This window comes from Stegostoma tigrinum, chromosome 26 (assembly GCF_030684315.1).
Source record: "Stegostoma tigrinum isolate sSteTig4 chromosome 26, sSteTig4.hap1, whole genome shotgun sequence".
NCBI lineage: Eukaryota > Metazoa > Chordata > Chondrichthyes > Orectolobiformes > Stegostomatidae > Stegostoma > Stegostoma tigrinum.
In genome coordinates, this window is record NC_081379.1 from 47,433,368 (window position 1) to 47,447,171 (window position 13,804).

At 44.2% G+C, this 13,804-nt stretch overlaps 1 protein-coding gene across 3 annotated transcripts in view; it reads left to right on the forward strand.

Annotated features, from left to right (window-relative positions):
- Positions 1-13,804, forward strand: part of cabin1 (calcineurin binding protein 1) — a 412,002-nt gene that overhangs the window by 335,041 nt on the left and 63,157 nt on the right. The window lies entirely within an intron of this gene.

Here is a 13,804-nt window from a genome sequence, read left to right on the forward strand (position 1 = left end):
CTCTCCATTTTTGATGGGAAGGAACTGAAGGCAGGAGGGTTTCATCTTTCTTGTGTACAGATGATGTTAGTATTTAGACTGCACAACTCCTAACTAGTATCTTGGTGTACCTTGATCAAAAAAAAGAAACTGCCTGCCAGAAATATGTAAACCCACAGCGATTACGCTGATGTGATATCTGTGAGGTTTTGTGGTCAACGTTTTAAGTGCTAAGATGTGTTTCACAGACTTCTGTACAACACTACAGAATAAGAAGCAATACAGTGAGGGCTGCGACGCCTTGTTGTAAACAGGTGCACAAGCATGAGAGCAGATTGATGCTTGGATAATGATGCTGTGTCTCGTGATGTCGGCAGAACCCATGCATATTCTCCCTTGCTTTTTTTTGTTCACTGTCTCTCTCATTGATTCATTTACTTCCTCTCTCATTCATTTGCACAATCTTATTCACTGTCTCACTTGTATGCTTGTTCACTCATAATGTGCTCTCATGGACTTGTGCCCAAAATTGGTAGTGTTCACTGTTATACTCTCTTCCATCACACAGATACCCTCATGTACTGATGCAAACGTTTTCACACACCGTTCTCTATTTTAGCATTTATTTTGTTATTCTTTTCTGCATTCTCTGTCTTGCACTCATACCTTTACTGAAGAAGGAAATCAAGAGGATGAAAAAGGTCATGAGATAGCTTTGGGATCGCCAAAGAGATTCTTTAAGTATATTAAAGGAAAAAGAATAACTGGAGAGAGAATAGGACCCCCCAAAGACCAAAGTGGACATGTATGTGTGGAACCGCGGGAGATAGGTGAGGTCCTCAATTAATATTTCTCCTCTGTGTTTACTGTGGAGAGAGACATGCAGCCTTGGGAACTTGGGGAAGTTAGTGGTGATATCTTGGCGAACAGTCCGTACCATGGTAGAGGAAATGTTGGAAGTATTAGAATGTATGAAGGTGGATACATCTCCTGGTCCTGATCAGATACATTCAAGAACCATGCAGGAGGCTAGAGAAGAAATTACGGCGGGCTAGCTGAGACATTTGCATCACCATTAGCCATGGTGAGGTCCCGGAAGACTACAGGATAGCAAATGGTGTGTCCTTATTTAAGAAGGGATGTGAAGAAAAGCCTGGCAATTATATTCCAGTAGGCCTTACATCTGTGGTAGGTAAGTTACTTGAGAAGATTCTGCGGGTTTACATATGCATTTGTTAGAGTTCTTTGAAGCAGTGACCAGGAAGATTGATGAGGGCAGGGTGGTAGACATAGTCTATATGAATCCATGAAGAGTTGGCAAATTGGATACACAATTGGCTTGATGGTAGGAAGCAGACAGTAATAGTGGAAGGATGTTTGTCGGGCTGGAGGCCTGTGACTAGTGGTGTGCCTCAGGAGTCAGAGCTGGACCCATTGCTATTTGTTATCTATGTCAGTGATTTGGATGAGAATTTACAAGGCATGATTGGTAATTTTGTGGATGACACTAAAATAGGCAATATTTTGGACAGTGAGAAAGGTTTTCAGAAATTGCAGCAGGATCTTGATCAGCTGGGGAAATGGGCTGAGAAATGGCAAATGGAGTTTAATATAGGTAAGTGTGAGATGTTGCATTTTGGAAAATCAGATCCAGGTAGGAGTTTTGTGGTGAATGGCACGGCCTTAAGAGGTGTAATGAAAGAAAGGGGCCTTGGAATTCAGATGCACTGTTCTCTGAAAATAGTCACAGGCAGACAGGGCAGTGAAGAAGGCTTTTGGCACACTGGCCTTCATCAGTTCAGGGCAGTGAGTATAGAAGTTAGGAAGTTATGTTGCACTTGTACAGGATGTTGGTGAGTCCATACTTGTATTGTGTTCAGTTTTGGTCATCTTGCTATAGGGAGGATGTTATTAAACTGGAAAGAGTACAGAGAAAAAATTACAAGGATGTTGCCAGGATACAAGGGACTGAGTTATAGGGAGAGGTTGGACAAGTTGGATTGTTTTCTTTAGAGTGTAGGAGACTGACTGGGGGTCTCATAAAAGTGAAATCATGAGAGACATGGTTAGGGTGAATGCACTCAGTCTTCTTCCAGGGTTGGGGAATCGAGGATTAAAGGGTATCAGTTTAAGGTAAGAGGGAAAAAGAATAGATGGGAATCTGAGAGGCAACTTTTTTTACGCAGGGCGTGTGCGCATATGGAATAAGCTGCCAGCGGGAGTGGTTGAGACAGGTACACTGAAAACGTTTAAAATGTATTTGGACAAATACGTGAATAGGAAAGGTCTAGAAGGGTATGAGCCAAGTGCAGGGAAATGGGGTTATTGTGGATGGACATTTTAGTCGATATGGACCAGATTGGGCTGAAGAACCAGTCTCCATGCTGTAGGACTCTGACTCTATGACCTGCAGTCTGATGTCTCTGAATCATTCTCACACGCCCATTTGCAAACATTTACTCGCATCTTACAATCTTTAGCACAAATTTATGACTACAAATAAAATTAGGCCTTTCCGATCTCCATATCGGCAAGGTTGCAGTGACCTTGCTGTCCTTTAATTCTCAGCAAGAGCTGCTGAGTGCAGTGACTATGCAGACTGATGCAGTGATGGCAGGAAAAGCATCAAGTGGGATAAAACCATGCTGCAGCTGTGCTTGTCACTGTAACTAGGCATTTGAGGAAATATCTGATTTCCCAATTACATTTTGGTTGCTGTAAAATGTGCTAAACTTCATCAGAAAGAACAGGTGCAGGGTTGAGCTATGATCAGAAGCAGCAGATGTGAACCAGCAGTAGTCTATGTGGAAACTGCCATGTCAACAGAGATGACTTCCTGTGATCTTATCAGCAGCACGTGGTTTAACCGCCTTCATCAGTGCATTCCCACTTATGAAAATGCAAGTTATGTAAATTGCTGACTCAAGTTAAACAAATGCTTTGTAAAAATATGCATTTGGGCACTATTACTTTATAATTTGTGAATTACTTAGCAATGCAGCGTGTTGGGAGCTGGAGGATTGCTGTGCAAGCTAGTGTATAAAAGTCTGCACTGGTGTACCAGGGCAGTAGACAGTTCCTTAATAGCACTCCCAAAATCAAAAAAAAGGTGGTATTTATTTTAAATTCTTTGTTATACAACACACAAGCCTGCACTTACGCCTGGGTCTATGAGCTCACAAGTAGCACCTAGAGAAGTTCCTGATGCAGTGTTTGTGAGAGCCTTTTCGAAGTGTTTCAACAATGCAAACTGGAGTCATAGCCCAGAGCTCCTACGATGTTAACAGCCAAGGCTTTCATTTAAAATATGCAGCGTGTGTTGAGTATGTCAGTGACAGGAGAGGCACAGGCTCAACTGTTGTTTCAAAGGGAGGTGGAGTGAGAGGACAGGGTTAAGCTTTGCAACTTATATGAGCTGTATATCTCTTGGTCTTTTCCCTAGAGTAGGAGAGACCAAAACCAGAGGGCTTAGGTTTAAGGTGAGAGGGGAAACATTTAAAACGGATCTGAGAGGCAGTTTTTTTCCCCCACAAAGGGTGTATGGAATAAGCTTCCAGATGAAATGGTAGATGTAGGTACAATTACAACATTTAAAAGACATTTGGACGGTTTCATGAATAGGAAATATTTAGAGTGATATGGGCCAAATACAGGAAAATAGGACTAGATTAACTTGGGAAATCTGTCGGCATGGACAAGTTGGACCAGAGTGTCTGATTCCATGCTGTATGACTGTGCCACTCTCAATTGCGCCAACTACCCTCAATCCCAAGTCCTTACAGCATCTCCAGTACCTCATTCTAGTTTCTTAAGTAATTCTGACATCAATTACTTCGCTATTGATGGCTGTTCCTTCACTGGCCCTAAACTCTGGAATTTCCTCCTTAGAGCACTCTAACTTTCTCTACATTTAAAACATTCATTGAAACCTGTTTCCTTGATTGAGATTTTAGTCATCTGGCCTAAAATCTCCAAATGTGGCTTTGAGTCAAATTTTGTTCCCTAATGCTCCTTTATAGCCTGTCGCAGCTGTGTGTGACAAATTAAAAAAAACAATTAAAGGGTACGTTATTCGTGGCTACAGATCAGCAATGTGACAAATTATTGTGCATTAATGACTCCAACTTTTGGTCTCCACTGTCATATACCTGCTAGCCATAACCATGCAACTTCTGCTGCTTTTCTTCCTCTCCAGTCTGTCATAATAATTACATCAGACTGTAATTATTATTAACCATATTATAATGTAATTATAACTTGAGATTCTTGCACCTTTACCAAAAGCTCTGAAAGTAACCGGAAATCGTAATAATCTCTGGGTAGGCATCTAATAGTTCTAAGTTAAAGGTAAATATACATGATAGTGTAAAGGGCAAACCTGAATTGATCTTAAACTGTCGTTTACAATCTTTACATCTAATTTCTTAAATGTTGGAACTCCCTGTTTTTGCATATTGGTACCCGTCTTAGTAAACTGAAAAGTGTGTGCTGAAACATCATTTCAAACCTCAAGGCACAGTTCAAAGGCCCTGCTTTCCTCCATGTACTGTCCAGATCATTGCAGAGACTGCAGTGTTCCCTCTGTATCTGGTCTGCTGCAGTCTGACAGTTGGCATCTGATAAAATCCCAGCCAGTTTAATTAGAATTATTTGGAATGAGTCACCAAATCAACAATGTACTACTTAGCTGTTGGCAGCTGAAAGATGTCCAATTATAAAATGGTGCTTCCAAGTTTAAAGTGTGTTATATGTGTGTGTGTGTGTGTGTGTGTGTGTGTGTGTGTGTGTGTGTGCGCGCGCGCGCCTGTATTTGTCTGCGCCTGTATCTGTCTGTCTGTGCACCTAAGTGTGTATTCGCTGTGGGTTTCTTCGTGTGGGTGGGGATGTGTGTGCTGGTGCACAATGTATGACAGTGTTATTGATGAGTCTCATCACCTGCTGAGATCAGTTGTGAAAAAGTTTCTGGCCCTGAGTCTCAACTGCAATCATAGTGGTATCAAACCTGCAAGGCGTCATTAATTGTTGCATGAAGAGCCCTAATAAGAATTATTTAATCTAATATTCAAGTTGAAAACCCATTTGTTGGCTGGTAGTCTCAGTTGTTGAACAGACAACAAGTTCTTTGTTACATTATGAGACTTTTTTTGCAGTACAGCAGTAACCATCTCATTTCAGTGGCACACATTGTCATCCTTTGGTTTAGTAATATCTGGTGAAATGTACCCCAGTTGGATGAGTGTTCTCAGCTAAACCAGATTAACAGAAATAGTGAAGAGATATTGATAAGAATGTTAGTGGTTTCATTTTGAAACAATGGCTTGGTGTTGAAGCTCCATTTAAATTGACAGCTTCTTATTTATGTATACCGTTTAGGTATAAGTGTGTAGCATTCCACCTTCAGGAGTTGGTTCACCAATCATGCATGAATATTAGGACATTCCTTTACCATCAGCGCACTTTACATTTAACTCCAGTTCCTATCTGAAGATGGATGCTTTTATGATAAAGGTGCTTCAGTGTTGAGGGAGACTTTGCAGTACCTTCCAGCAGTGTTCAATTCTGTCTCTAACATCACTTTGCTGATGTAGAAACAGAATTATGTAATGGTTAAGTGTGGGGGCATCGGTGAGGTGGTGGGGGTGGAGGCAGGGGGGGACAGTGAAGGAAGAGTGGCTTCTGTGTCGGGAGGAGTCAGTATCTGTTGGGAGGGGATCGGTGAGGCAGGGTCTCTGTTTGTGGGAGTCTCTATGGAGGTTAGTTGGGGAAGGAGAGGTCTCTGTGTGGGGGTGGTTGGGTAAGTGTGTTGGGGGGGTGGTTGATGAGGGGGAGGGGTTTGTTAGCCTTTATTAAAGACAACAGTTACCCTTCTGCCTTCACTGAATGCATTGAATCAGAGTTAGACTGATCCACATATTGTGATATGCTGCTGTGTTTCATTCAAATGGCCAGTGTTTGTGTGTAAGGTGGGACAGTGAATGATGACTAAATTGTTAACTGTAAATAAAGGAAGCCAAAGTTGATTTTGTCTTTATTGGTTACCAGTTATTCTCTTTCAGGAATTATTAAAGAGCAATCAGGAACCAGAACCCAATGATTACGCTCCCCTTAACCATTTTGCTGATCTGCGTTTGTGGGCTGTCTGTACTTTCTCTCATCAATTGGAGTTGTAGTCTTTTCTAGTAACACTGCTGTTTCCACAATGAGAGCTGTTCTTACTGTGGGCCCATTCCTATTGGAGACTGAGTTGAAGGTGCCAATACCACTGGTCTGTTATACTCATTGTTGTATCTGTCTGGAGTATCTTTTGAGTGTTTGGTTGAAGAGGCGTAATAAGACCATAAGAGAGAGGAGCAAAAATTAGGCCATTCGGCCCATCAGGTCTGCTCCACCATTCAGTCATGGCTCACCCCCAATCTTCTGCTTTCTCCCCATAACCCTTGATCCCCTTAATAATTAAGAACCTATCCATCTCAGTCTTAAATGCACTCAATGACCTGGCCTCCACAGCCTTCTGTGGCAGTGAATTCCATAGATTCACCACTGTCTGGCTGAAAATGTTTCTCCTTATCTCCGTTCTTAAAGGTCTTACCTTTACTCGAAGGCTGTGCCCTCGGGTCCTAGTCCCAGAAATGCTGGTGTGTAACCCAGTGAATTACACCCAGTCTCGAAAGAGCCTCTAAGCAACTGTTATCATTTATCTATTACAGTGTTGCAACTAAATTTGAGTAAATAGAAAAGTATAATAAGTCTTTCTTAGCCCATCATTTCCCAAAAATTCATTGAGCATAAACCCCATTTGGCTCACAGCTGCAGGTATCAGAGAGATTTGAATGGGGTGTACAGGTTCATTTAACAAGTATTTGATAACATGCTTCACAACAGAAAGTTCAAGCCAAAAGGGATGGAGGCAAATTGTATCAGTGATAATGGGAACTGCAGATGCTGGAGAATCCAAGATAATAAAATGTGAGGCTGGATGAACACAGCAGGCCAAGCAACATCTCAGGAGCACAAAAGCTGACGTTTCGGGCCCAGACCCTTCATCAGAGAGGGGGATGGGGTGAGGGTTCCGGAATAAATAGGGAGAGAGGGGGAGGCGGACCGAAGATGGAAAGAAAAGAAGATAGGTGGAGAGAGTATAGGTGTGGAGGTAGGGAGGGGATAGGTCAGTTCAGGGAAGACGGACGAGGAGGTGGGATGAGGTTAGTAGGTAGGAAATGGAGGTGCGGCTTGGGGTGGGAGGAAGGGATGGGTGAGAGGAAGAACAGGTTAGGGAGGCAGAGACAGGTTGGACTGGTTTTGGGATGCAGTGGGTGGAGGGGAAGTACTGGGCTGGTTGTGTGGTGCAGTGGGGGGAGGGGACGAACTGGGCTGGTTTAGGGATGCGGTGGGGGAAGGGGAGATTTTGAAGCTGGTGAAGTCTGCATTGATATCGTTAGGCTGCAGGGTTCCCAGGCGGAATATGAGTTGCTGTTCCTGCAACCTTCGGGTGGCATCATTGTGGCACTGCAGGAGGCCCATGATGGACATGTCATCTAGAGAATGGGAGGGGGAATGGAAACGGTTTGCGACTGGGAGGTGCAGTTGTTTGTTGCGAACCGAGCGGAGGTGTTCTGCAAAGCGGTCCCCAAGCCTTCGCTTGGTTTCCCCAATGTAGAGGAAGCCACACCAGGCACAGTGGATGCAGTATACCACATTGGCAGATGTGCAGGTGAACCTCTGCTTAATGTGGAATGTCATCTTGGGGCCTGGGATAGGGGTGGAATTTTTGCAGGAGGATGGGTGAGGGGAGGTGTATTCTCGGTAACCACTTCCTACAGACTAAGGGGGTGGCCATGGGCACCCGCATGGGCCCCAGCTATGCCTGCCTCTTTGTAGGTTACGTGGAACAGTCCCTCTTCCGCACCTACACAGGCCCCAAACCCCACCTCTTCCTCCGTTACATTGATGACTGTATCGGCGCCGCCTCTTGCTCCCCAGAGGAGCTCGAACAGTTTATCCACTTCACCAACACCTTCCACCCCAACCTTCAGTTCACCTGGGCCATCTCCAGCACATCCCTCACCTTCCTGGATCTCTCTGTCTCCATCTCAGGCAACCAGCTTGTAACTGATGTCCATTTCAAGCCCACCGACTCCCACAGCTACCTAGAATATACCTCCTCCCACCCAACCTCCTGCAAAAATTCCATCCCCTATTCCCAATTCCTCCGCCTCCGCCGCATCTGCTCCCACGATGAGGCATTCCACTCCCGCACATCCCAGATGTCCAAGTTCTTCAAGGACTGCAACTTTCCCCCCACAGTGATCGAGAACGCCCTTGACCGCGTCTCCCGCATTTCCCGCAACACATCCCTCACACCCCGCCCCCGCCACAACCGCCCCAAGAGGATCCCCCTCGTTCTCACACACCACCCCACCAACCACCGGATACAACGCATCATCCTCCGACACTTCCACCATCTACAATCCGCCCCCACCACCCAAGACATTTTTCCATCCCCACCCCTGTCTGCTTTCCGGAGACACCACTCTCTCCGTGACTCCCTTGTTCGCTCCACACTGCCCTCCAACCCCACCACACCCGGCACCTTCCCCTGCAACCGCAGGAAATGCTACACTTGCCCCCACACCTCCTCCCTCACCCCTATCCCAGGCCCCAAGATGACATTCCACATTATGCAGAGGTTCACCTGCACATCTGCCAATGTGGTATACTGCATCCACTGTGCCCGGTGTGGCTTCCTCTACATTGGGGAAACCAAGCGAAGGCTTGGGGACCGCTTTGCAGAACACCTCCGCTCAGTTCGCAACAAACAACTGCACCTCCCAGTCGCAAACCATTTCCACTCCCGCTCCCATTCTTTAGATGACATGTCCATCATGGGCCTCCTGCAGTGCCACAATGATGCCACCCGAAGGTTGCAGGAACAGCAACTCATATTCCGCCTGGGGACCCTGCAGCCTAATGGTATCAATGCGGACTTCACCAGCTTCAAAATCTCCCCTTCCCCCACCGCATCCCTAAACCAGTGCAGTTCGTCCCCTCCCCCCACTGCACCACACAACCAGCCCAGCTCTTCCCCTCCACCCACTGCATCCCAAAACCAGTCCAACCTGTCTCTGCCTCCCTAACCTGTTCTTCCTCTCACCCATCCCTTCCTCCCACCCCAAGCCGCACCTCCATTTCCTACCTACTAACCTCATCCCACCTCCTTGACCTGTCCATCTTCCCTGGACTGACCTATCCCCTCCCTACCTCCCCACTCATACTCTCTCCACCTATCTTCTTTTCTCTCCATCTTCGGTCCGCCTCCCCCTCTCTCCCTATTTATTCCAGAACCCCCACCCCATCCCCCTCTCTGATGAAGGGTCTAGGCCCGAAACGTCAGCTTTTGTGCTCCTGAGATGCTGCTTGGCCTGCTGTGTTCATCCAGCCTCACATTTTATTATCAGGGATGGAGGCAATGTGGATACAGGGTTGACTGAGTGACGGTAAATGGAGTGGAATGGGCAAATGAGATGTAATTTATTGCAGGGAAGTGTGAAGTGATTAAGTTTGGTTAAAAGTGCAGGAAGAGGCAAAGTATGTTCAGGGGTACAATTCTAAAGGAGATGCAGGAGCACAAGGACTCAGGGTACATGTGCACAGTCTGTTGAAGGTGGCAGAGTAGGTTCGAGGATACACCGATTCCTTTCCAGTTCATTTCTTTGCTGGACATAACACATATTTTTGATTTAACCAGAGTGGAAATGTGATCAATTATGTAGTATTAAAAACAATTCGGGCAGGTTTCTTTTGTTGACAAAGGATATTTATTACAAATAACACTTAAACAAACCTGTAAAGATTATTGGCAGGTCAAAGGTTTAGACTGTGCTAAGATAGTCATGATGTGTATTCCAACATCCCAAATTCAAAATGAATCAAATATGGGTAACAGACAAAATGAACACCCATAGAGCACATCAAACAGGAAATATGATCAGGTCGATTTTGTGGGTGTCTCTTCAGTTTCTCCAGATGTTAGTGACACTGCATCACCAAATCTGGTTAAAACTTCTCATAGGATTACAATTTTTTACATTCAATGACCTGACCTTGAAGTTCCCTCAAAAACACCTCCATTATGGACTGTGTCAATGCCTGCTCATGTTCTGGTGTGTCCACCTTCCTTTCCTGGTGCTATACTCCCCTGGTTTCTTGGAAATACACTTCTAACACTTTCTCTCAGGCACACCAGCTTTTCAGAAACAGATTCACCATTGATCACTGAATTTTTTTTGTTCCACAGCTCTAAGTTGGCTTGTTGCAGATAGCAGATCCTGCTTGTGGGCTTTCAACCCAACTCACTGATCTGTTATTGGTACTTGGCTTCCTCTGAGTCCCCATGGCTCCAAAGACTTCCCTGTGCCCTCCATACACACAGCTATTCAAAGACAGCTGCACAAGGACTTTGCTGAGCCCCAACCTCTCAGAACTTGGCTAAGTCAATTGCTTTTAGCAGTATAGCTAACAGCAGCCCTGCCTCACATGGAGTCCGTCTCTGTTTCTGACACTCAGACTTCCAGCATTGTCTCCTCCTCCAACCTGCAATCCTGAAATTGTCACGAGTGACCTTTGAAATCCTTGTAGCAGGCCCTGCCCCTATTACCAAGAAGCGGTGAGTGTAGCCAGTATTTTGAAACCGTCAGATGACACTTGGAACTCTTCCTTAAATGCGACAATTATACAGAATGCTGGCTTAAACCACAAATTACATTAAACAAAAATAATACTCATCACAGGCTCTAGTGAGCAGTTTCTAAGAGTAGGTTTGTAGAATCTTGGACTTAATGAACAATGGCACTGAGCACAAAAGCAAGGAGATTATGTGTAAAAATGTGTAAAAATGCTAGTTCAACCTCAAATCAGCATTACATCCAGTTCTGGGCACCACACTTCAGGAAGGATGTGAAGGCATTGGAGAGTGTGCAGAAAACATTCACAAGCATGATCCCAGAGATGAAGCACTTAAGTCACGTAGATAGTTTAGTGAAGTTGAATTGTTCTTGGAATAGTGAAAGTTAAGAGAAGATTTAATAGAAGTGTTCAAAATTATGAGGAGTCTGGAGTAGATTGAGAAAATCTGTTCCCACTGCGGGCAAGATCAAAAACTAGAGGACACCAATTTAACGTAAAAGAAGCAGTGGTGACTGAAGGAGAAACCTTTTATTTACAAAGTATGTTCAGGGGTACAATTCTAAAGGAGATGCAGGAGCACAAGGACTCAGAGTATATGTGCACAGTCTGTTGAAGGTGGCAGAGTAGGTTCGAGTAGTTTTTAACAAAGTGAGTAGATCTGCAGCGCAATGCCTGCGAGTATGATAGAGGCAGATTTAATCCGAGCTTTCAAAAATCTAAAGAGGAACATTTTGCAAGGTTCTGAAATTCTGCTCTATGTAGGTCCCTTAAAAATTTATACAGTTCAATTAAGTCTTTCCTGTATCTCCTCTGTTTTAAAGAAGCAACCCTGCCCTTTCCTTAAAACTAAAATTCTCCATCTTGAAAACACCTTCATAAATGTCCTTTCCATATACCCCAGTCACATGCTTCCTGTAATGCAGTGAGCACAAGTGGACACTTGATTGTAGCTACATTCTAATCAGTACAGTGCCCTAGCACTCTTAATTCCCAGAGCTGGTTATAAAACCTGAGTCAGTAGTAATATTCGCTTTGCAATGATTCTTCATTAACTCTTGTTTAAAGAACATCTCCACACTTCGCAACTAAAGAATTCTTTTTGAAAACCATCAATGTTGTAGGCAACTGCTCCTATGATTTGTATTTTGTCAATGTTTGTTGGGATAGGAATGTTGGCTGAGTGAAGGTCTTTACTTTGAATAATGTCACAAGGTCTTTTCTATCTACATGATCAGCTGATGGGTTCTGACTAGCAAGTCTCCCTCAGCAATGTATAGAATTGTCAGCCTAAATATGTGCGCAGGTCTTTGAATGTGACTTGAAGTAACAGCATTCTGATTCAGGTGAGAATGCTCCATGTGAACCAAGATTATTGTTCAAATGTCAAGTACTAGGGAACGTAGGTTTACGGTGAGTGGGGGTAAGTTGAAAGGAGATGTGCACGCAAGGAAAGTTTTTTTTTTCTTACACAGAGGGTAGTAGGTGCCTGGAAAGTGTGCTGCTGGCAGGGGGAATGGTGGTAGAAGCAGAAATGTTAGTGACATTTAAAAGGCATTTAGACAGACATGTGAACAGGCACAGAATAGAGGGCTCCGGACAATGTGCAAAGCACTCGGGATTAGTTTTGTTTTCCTTTATTTATTCATGGGATGAGGGGCATTGCTGGCTAGGTGGCATTTATTGCCCATCCCTAATTGCCCAGAGGGTAGTGAGGAATCAACCATGTTGCTATGGGTCTGGGGTAATACATAGGCCAGACCAGGTAAGGCTGCCAGTTTCCTTCCTTAAAGGATGTTAGTGAACTGGCTGGGATTTTCCTGATAGTTGGCAATGGATTCACAATTATCGTTAGATTCTTAGTTCCAGATATTTATTGAATTCAAATCCCACCACCTGCCATGGGAACCCAGGTCACCAGAATGTTATCTGGGTCTCCGGATTAACAGTCCAGCAATAATACCACTAGGGCATCACCTCCCCAATGATGTTTAGAGTAGCATCATGGTTGGTGCAAACAGAGTGGGCTGAAGGGCCTGTTCCTGTGCTGTACAATTTACAATTTATGCTCTGTGTTATATGTTTGGAGTCATTGATCACACAATTAGTATAGTTCTGTTAGTTTAATGTACAGAATAAGGTGAACAACAGTGTTTTGTTTATGCTGCCTGCCAGTAATGTTAATGGGAGATTCAGATGCACATCAATCAGGATTTTCTGATTTACTGCCAGCAGACAATGCTTGACTCATTAAATAACCTCTATTTGTGTTTGTTGGCTGTTCTACAGCTGGAATGTTTTTTTAAAAAAAGGAAAACTGCATATGAGAGTGCCTGTGTACATAGCTACCATGTAGGCCCACTGTATGAGCTGCGTCTCTCCTATTTACTGCTCAAAACACCCACTACTTTTCTGCCCACACATAGTGTCACTACTTCATCTGAGAATCACAGCCTGCACTCCAAACACTGATTGGGCAGATGAGTCACTGTTTCATTGGTTTTATTGCATTTAATTCTGCAATAGTTTGAAGGAGAAGGCATGTATAGTACAGATGTCTGCAGTGGGTTACAAGGCTGCTGCCTAACCGCTCTTGGTTGTGTCAGAAATAATGGTATGTGGTGTTTGATATAATCCACGACTGCTTTTTGACATTGATGGGTGTATTCATGTTTATATGTTGGATGTTCCAGCGGAGTTAGCAAAGCACTCAGATAATGATGTACACCATGAGCAAGCTGGTCAAATGCCACGTGAACTCGAGTCTTCAGGCCAAGTCACCGTAGTGTCAGGAATTGTGATCTTGAGAGCGCGTCAAAAATCAGAGGGCGGTAAGACCGCCAGAGATGAATGAAAAGCTGTCATTAAGCAAAATGACCAAAGCGGCCTTATAAATATGAATTATTATCTGGTTATAGATAGTGCTCGCCAAGATGTTAAGAGGGAGGATTTGGAAGAGCTAGAAAGAAAGGGTCAATGGGATGAGAGCAGAAGAATGATTAGCGATTTCATGGAAGATGTTAAATGTGCTGGTAGATTTTTGTGTTTTCAGGATGGTGTTGTATTGTGCATGTGGTGCCTCTGCTATATAGATGCCAGTGTTACTCATCAAGGGTTGCCAATATGATAACACCTTGCTTCAATC